General features: G+C 36.3%; 1 long non-coding RNA gene across 1 annotated transcript; it reads left to right on the plus strand.

Annotated features, from left to right (window-relative positions):
* The first annotated feature begins 3,212 nt into the window (after positions 1-3,212).
* LOC136844380 (uncharacterized) lies at positions 3,213-7,525 on the plus strand. Its single transcript, XR_010854854.1, has 4 exons — positions 3,213-3,419; positions 3,927-3,987; positions 5,051-5,100; positions 7,156-7,525. It is a non-coding gene; the product is annotated as an uncharacterized lncRNA (long non-coding RNA).
* Positions 7,526-7,800: the final 275 nt, after the last annotated feature.

Raw genomic sequence — 7,800 nt, forward strand, 5'->3', positions numbered from 1 at the left:
CCGCACTTTTTCTGTCCGCCCTCAGATCTTAAAAATTCTAAGGCTAGAGGGCAGCAAATTGGTATGTAGATCATCCACCCTCCAATCTTCCAACATACCAAATTGCAGCCCTCTAGCCTCAGTAGTTTTTATTTCATTTAAGGTTAACTTGGCCATAATCGTGCTTCTGGCAGCGATATAGGAAAGGCCACCGCCGGCTCATACAGCATTATACCGAGACCACCGAAAGATAGATCTACTTTCGGTGGCCTTGATAATACGCTGTAGCGGCTGTGCAGAAAACTCGATTGCGCCGAAGAAACTTCGGGTCATTTTTTACTCGTTCCAGTAGATGGAGAGATTGTTAATAAAAATACTCCTGCAAAATAAAATCTTCGCCGTTTGCAGGGACCGGGGCCCCTCTCCATATGGATATTCAACCTACGAACAACAGCTTATCAGCAATAAAGGTCTTATCAAATTAACAAAGAGAAAACAGTGCCAAATTTTTTGTTAGATTTTATAAAAAAAAAAAAAACAGATTGCAGAGATGAATTCGAAGTTTTCACTGATATGCAAATACTCCACAAACACAAATTAAAGGGAAAAATTAATTTCAAATAAAATTTAAAATGTTCAAAAGGTCTTATGTTAGCGAGCAAATGAAAATACAAATCCTCAACGGAAATAAGGACAGAAAAACTTATGAGGAATCATCACCGTTCCATAGTAATTTACTTGCCATCCGATTAGTGCACATCAAAGCACAACTCTAGAACATAAAATATATTGCTTGCACATCCGATCGCAATATGCATGCACTTTCACAAGTGCTTCGTCGAGGCACAGTTTAGAATAACTTCCCGAGGCGTGCTGTTCTCGCATTAACACCAAAAATAACAAAGGGTTTTCTTGAACATAAGTTTAACTTCAACTGAATTTTAATTAGAAGAAATGGAACTATCTCTTAAAAATCTTTAAACATGAAATAAACCTTCATTTTGACTTGTTTTGTATTCTTTTTTTTTTTACATGGATTTTATAATCTGACTTATTTAGACGGATTAAAGAAACTTCTTTCGCAAATGGGCTAATTCTAAATGAAAAGAATGGTATGCTAATGTGATACGAAGGCTCTGAGAGAGAGAGAGAGAGAGAGAGAGAGAGAGAGCAGGCGCAGCAGCTTTTAATCATCATAGGTATTTTCGAGTAAACGAAGGATTTGTCAAAAGATATTTAGAGCGTCCGCAGAAGCCAATTTAATAGTGTATCAAGAAGCTAGCCACCTTGTAATGTATGGAGGGGTTGATGAGCCAACTCTCCTTGAAGGAAATAAAGTTGTGAATGAGAATGAAGGAAAAAGGTTTAAGTTTTAGAGATTAACTCTTTACAAATAACAAGTGGCAAAAGAAGACCTGAAATACATGATATATGGTTATAACTGAAGGTGAAAGGATAAATCACAGTATTTTCAGATGGTTTGGTCACGTTGAAAGAATGATGGGTAATAGGCTAGTGAAGAGTGTACAGTTCAAATGCGTTGGGAGGAAGGAGAGGTGACCTAGAAAGTACTAGACAGACGATGTGAAAAAGTTGTTGGGAAGGATCCCAACATCCAGGAGGCAAGAGAGCGCATGTCACGTAGAGGTGAAGAATGCTATAAACCTGGTGAAGTTCGAGGCGCTGCTGATGAGCTGCCTATACAAGTATATGAAGCAGCTAATTTTGTATTTTTTTCTGCACAGGGCGTTCATCCACGATTAACCAGGTACAGTGTGAGAGAAGCAGTAGTTATTTTCACGATTCTTGTCTCTTTTTTCTGAGCCACCTACTGTCAGGAAAAACTCTCAATGATATATATGTATGTATATGTGTATATGTATATATATATATATATATATATATATATATATATATATATATATATATATATATATATATATATATATGATATGGTCCCTTGAATCAATGACACCAAACGTGCCTTATCAGCAAGAGTTCTGAGATCAATATCTGGTGAGGAAATTAGTTAAACAGGTTTCCCATAAAAATCTATTTGAGGGTCTGTTGACGTAGGTAAAGAAGTAAGCAGTGAGAACCTAACGTTAGCACCGTCCTCCTCCTCCTCCTCCTCCTCCTCCTCCTCCTCCAGCTGTTTCTTTCCTGGACGGTTCATTTCATAACTACTTTTGGCAGATGTCTTATGGACGGATGCTCCTCCTGACTCCAGCCTTCCCTATTTATCCGGGGTTGGGACCGTCACTGGTTTGCCGGCCTAGCCCCTAGTGGCTAGGTTGTATAGGTGATATAATATATATATATATATATATATATATATATATATATATATATATATATATATATATATATATATATATATATATATATATATATATGTATATGTATTATGTATATATACATATATATATCTGTATATACATATATATATCTGTATAAATATATATATATATATATATATATATATATATATATATATATATATATGTATATATATATATATATACATATATATCTGTATAAATATATATATATATATATATATATATATATATATATATGTATATGTATATATCTGTATATATGAATATACTGTATATGTATACATATATATACATACATATATATACTCGTATATGCATACATACATACATACATATATACATATATATATATATATATATATATATATATATATATATATATATATATATATATATATATATATATATTTGTGTATTAGATTTTTAGCATAATTTCCATCATACCTTGAGGACAAATTTGTAATCACACATAGGGAACTCGAAATTGCTTTCCATTATAGCCCTTATTATTTCAGATGCCAGAGCCTAATTTTTCTGTAGCAGGACTGTATATCTACCCCAATTCTCTTAGCAAGAATCAGTAGATATAAAAAAAATTATTTTGAATCTTGTTGCGCAGCATACTGCAAAGATTCCTCTCGGAGCCAGCAGGAAAAATGATTACTTTGGTGAATAAGAATGCGCCGGTTATTGTTGGTTACGAAAAGCACGAAGGGAAGAAACGAACGATAACTTCCTGTCAGAAGAAAACCATTATACGCACCCCGACGGAATAAGCATGGCCAAGTTGTTCATGTGCCGGAGAAAAACATTGCTAAACGAAGTTTTGAAATACGTCGATCGACAGCCTCATTTAAAAAGACGAAACGTGATGTCTCACCTTTTTCCCGAGGCCATTTGAATTAGAAATGCCAAGAGGAGATGTAAAGCAAGAGCTAGTGTTTATGCGAAGGGTCACGTCAAGGGTAAGGAAGCCCTGTTTTGTGGAGAGAACTGGATTCGTTTGATGCACTGGCTGCAGGTGACGGTTGAGGAAGAGCATTCTCATATTCCCTAGTTGGAGAACAAGGTCGGAGCAAAGCACCAACATGAGATTCGGTAAGCTTATTAATTTCCTTGGTTTATTCTATTTTCACTTTTTCTTTCGGTTTACTTCGACTAGCTTTGTTCTAAATTTGAACCGTACGTAATGTAATTAACTACGTTGAATGCCTTTTTTGAATCCCATCACATCATGGGCCCTATCTATATATATATATATATATATATATATATATATATATATATATATATATATATATATATAAAAGAAAGAGAGGAAGTGTTTATGCACTGTGTTAAAAATGACGTAGTAAAAGTCACTTGGTATGAATACATACAAACGAAAATACTCGGAATTAGAGACTGCCATTAAATTAAGTCATCATCAGCGCCAGTGATAGTGAGTGATTAAACTGCTTCACCTTACTAACGCGGAATCCCAACCTTCGTCGAACGAAAATTAAGTAAAAGAATAAAGTAATGATCATGTACGTCATAAAGGAAACGTTTAAACAATCAAGGCAGTACAAAATCTCATGTCATCTTTTCTCTCCTTTTTCATAGCACTCGCCCTCGTCTCCCTGTGCCTGTTGTACTTGGGATCAGCTGTCTGCGCAGTCCTGGGGTAAGTAACAATTTAAGAATGCGTATATGCATGTATGTAGCACATTATTATATATATATATATATATATATATATATATATATATATATATATATATATATATATATATATATGTATGTATGTATGTATGTAGATATGTGTGTGTGCGGCAAGTGTGTGGGTGGGTGGGCTTGGCATATATGTATGTATGATTGAATTGAATTGAATAGGATTGAATATAGGATTTAGGCCAAAGACCAAGCACTGGAACCTATGAGGTCATTCAGCGCTGAGACGGAAGTGACAGTAAAAGTTTGAAAGGTGTAACAGGAGGAAAGAAAACCTGGCAGTTGCACTATTAATCATTTGTCAGGAGAGGGCGGAAACTAAGATGGAAGAAAGAGAATATGAAAGGATGTACAGTAAAAGGAACGAAAGGGGTTGCAGCTAGGGGCCGAAGGCACGCTGCAAAGAACCTAAAGAAATGCCTACAGTGCACCGCATGAGGTGCACTGACGGCGCTACCCCTCTACAGGATGTATGTATGTATGCGTCTGCGTACTAGAGTAGAGTGCATTGCTAATAATAATGATAAGATAGCCTTTTTATTAAACTTTTTGAGAAGACAAGAGGGCAGTGGAAGATTAGCGACTACATATCCTGATACTAACAAAAATTTTACTCTTTTGAGAATAAGAAACGAAAAAAAAAAAAACTGTTACGAGAGCTACGAAAGCTCAGTGCTCATAGAACTGATGAATCAAGAAATAATAATAGAGTTTATCTTCCTAAAAGTGGTAAATTCTTTGAGTTATTTAAAACTTATGACAATAGTACACATCATTTATTCTATTGCATGTATCCTATATCTATCTTACTGTGGGACTCAACATAGTGCTGAGTAAAAGTGGTCTGAAATGTTGCTTTAGCGATTTTGAGCCCTATAACGGTCAAATTTGTCCACAGGTCATTTATTGTATAGACTAGACCAGTGAAAAAATGCAAGTGGTTTAACAACAATGATAAATTTCTTAATCTTTTATTTTATTTTATTTTATTATTTTATTTATTTTTCTTTTTGCAGAGAGGAGCATGACGTCGCAACAGAGCCTGGAGCTCATCGCCTCCCACGAGGTAATGATCATATTCTACCATCAAAGTCTTTATAAAAATCCCAGAATATATTTCAGTGAACAGATAGTAGGATATCTAACTTGATTGCAGTTTGAATTCGATTGAATATTATAAATGTCAAGGACTTTTTGCCGTCTCCTCATATTTATTTTTTTCAAGTTTCATTTTAGTGTTAATATTTTTCCTCTTCGCTTTAGTAATATCATCTCCCGTCTAACCTCCATTACCAAGTGGGTTGTACACGAAGAAAAACAGCCTGGTAGTGTCAGTAGCGGAACCAATCGGCTGTAAAAATTATCTCATTTAAATCAAAGGGATAAACAGTCTTTTAATTCATATTGCGAAATAAAATTTTGATTCCAAAGCTTCAGTTTCAGTCTGAAGTATGTCAGGGCTCTTACGTAAACTTTTCGACTGAAGCGGCCACGATAATCATTCGGTCATCCCCTGTCTTCTAATTCTGTTTCCCATGCTTACCTTATCTTAGATCACATACGTATTTTTATTTGCGTTGCAGTGAGTATATTTTGATAGTTAATTGACCACCTTTTATATCTTGCAGATTTGTACGGCCTATGAATAATCACGGTGTCAACACGAATAACAAACATTATAAAACCACTAACCTTTTCTCACCTCAAAACTTTGACCTATTTGATTGCCAAGTGTAGTTACCAAATCTTCTTATATTTGTCCTTTTTACGGAAGCATCATTATATAATTCTTATTCAATTTCACTCTTTGACCCATTCAGTTAACTTGAAACTACAAATAAATTTCACTAAATCTACAATTTCAACACAACACAGTCTTTTATAATTATATGATGGTAAATTTCTAGAAGTTTAATCACCGGATATTGATTATATCTTCCTTATTTTACGCATGATATTTTTCAACTTATGTATATCAAATATTTCAAAACTTTCCAACCGTAACTTTTTGGCTTGAAATAATGCCTGATACTTCATACCAGGATTCTAGGCGCCTAGTTTCTGTGATACACTCCTGAATCCTGGTATATAAAACAAGACCAGCAATGGATAAATGTTCGGCTTGGCTTTTCCGATAGTGACTGGACGCTGTTCTCACATGATTTCCCACTTGTAAATGTTTTGGTAACTTCCCTGCCCCCCCGCCCCCTGCCCCCACAAGGAATGAAAAACGATTTTAACATAGGGATTCATCCTAACCTAAACTGTACTAATCTCTACCTGGCATGGGGTTTTATCCTAGTGGAGCCCCATAAACTTGTACAAAAGCATGCCTCCCAACCTAACGTAACCTAGAGCACTGAGTCCTTCCTGACCAGAGTCTCTCATTTGCAATGAAAGTTTTACCTGTTGCTTGGTGAACCCCTTCATTTTGAATGCCACAGCCCACATTACATACATGCATGTGTGACAAATTTCCACTCCTCCAATACAGGGGTGAGCGCCATGGCTACTTACCATGATTTCAGGAAAGTGGCCACTTCTCTACAGTCGCGAGTACCCAGGTGTGTAGCAAAGTTACACACATGGATTCCGGGCAAGCAGACCCCTGGCTACATTCCCTAACCCCGGGTGAAAAGCCATTCCGAAAGTAGTTTCAAGACCATCATTTTATTTCATCATTTTGTTTCAACATGTAACAGATGTCAGTAATTGCGTTCATATTTGGCAAGCGAACACTTACCATTTCAGTGATAAAATATGAAGATTCACCATTCAAATAAGGCCTTCTCTATAATGTATATGGGAATTAATGTCTGCTTTGAATAAAGTAGAGTAATCAATTCTGTGTTAACATATTTTCTTTAAACTTCTTAATGATTAAGAGCCTCGGTCACCAAAACTATAAATCTGGTCGTACTTAATACTTCTAAAGTATGTATTTCTTAACAAAGTCAAGAAATAAGATTTTTCGCTGGAAATACCTTCTTTTAACACGCACAAGCAGGTTATCCTGTCCAGAAAACAAGTGCATGCGCCTAGGATCCCGACGCAATGAATTTCTCCATTATGGTCCAGAGTTCCAAAAGTGTCATTTTCCCTCCTTTTCTCTCCCTAACAGGTGCAAGTAGGTTATCCTGTCCACCAGTCAGACGCATGTGTCTGAGCGATCGAACTTTTCGTGCCCCGAAAATCTGCCAGGCGGATCAAGAGTGCGTGGATGATGAAAAATGTTGTCCTGATGTTTGCGTTAAGGATAATCAGATCTGCAAGCCAGGTATTTAAGACTAGTCACACCTGAAACCGAGATGACAGGCAAACATCAGACATCTAAAACAAGGCCATTCAAGTCTGATAGGAACCTGGAGGAAATGAGATGCCTTTCGTGTTTGCAGATATTCTGATTATTGCCGAAGCATTGGCGTGACCTCTTTCCTTCATGTAAATTTGAGATGGATTTCTTATCAATAAACTCTGTTGTTGCAATTCAATACCACCTTACTTCACAGACCGAAATAGTTATTTGTTGGGCGAGTCGGTAGAGTTCTCGGCTAGCACTCTGCTAGGCCCGAGTTCGAGTCTCCGGCCGGCCAATGAAGAATTAGAGGAATTTATTTCTGGTGACAGAAATTAATTTCTCGGTATAATGTGTTTCGGATTCCACAATAAGCTGTAGGTCCCATTGCTAGGTAACCAACTGGTTCTTAGCCACGTAAAACAAGCCTAATCCTTCGGGCCAGCCCTAGGAGAGCTGTTAATCAGCCCA

This window comes from Macrobrachium rosenbergii, chromosome 12 (genome assembly GCF_040412425.1).
Source record: "Macrobrachium rosenbergii isolate ZJJX-2024 chromosome 12, ASM4041242v1, whole genome shotgun sequence".
Classification (NCBI taxonomy): Eukaryota; Metazoa; Arthropoda; class Malacostraca; order Decapoda; family Palaemonidae; genus Macrobrachium; species Macrobrachium rosenbergii.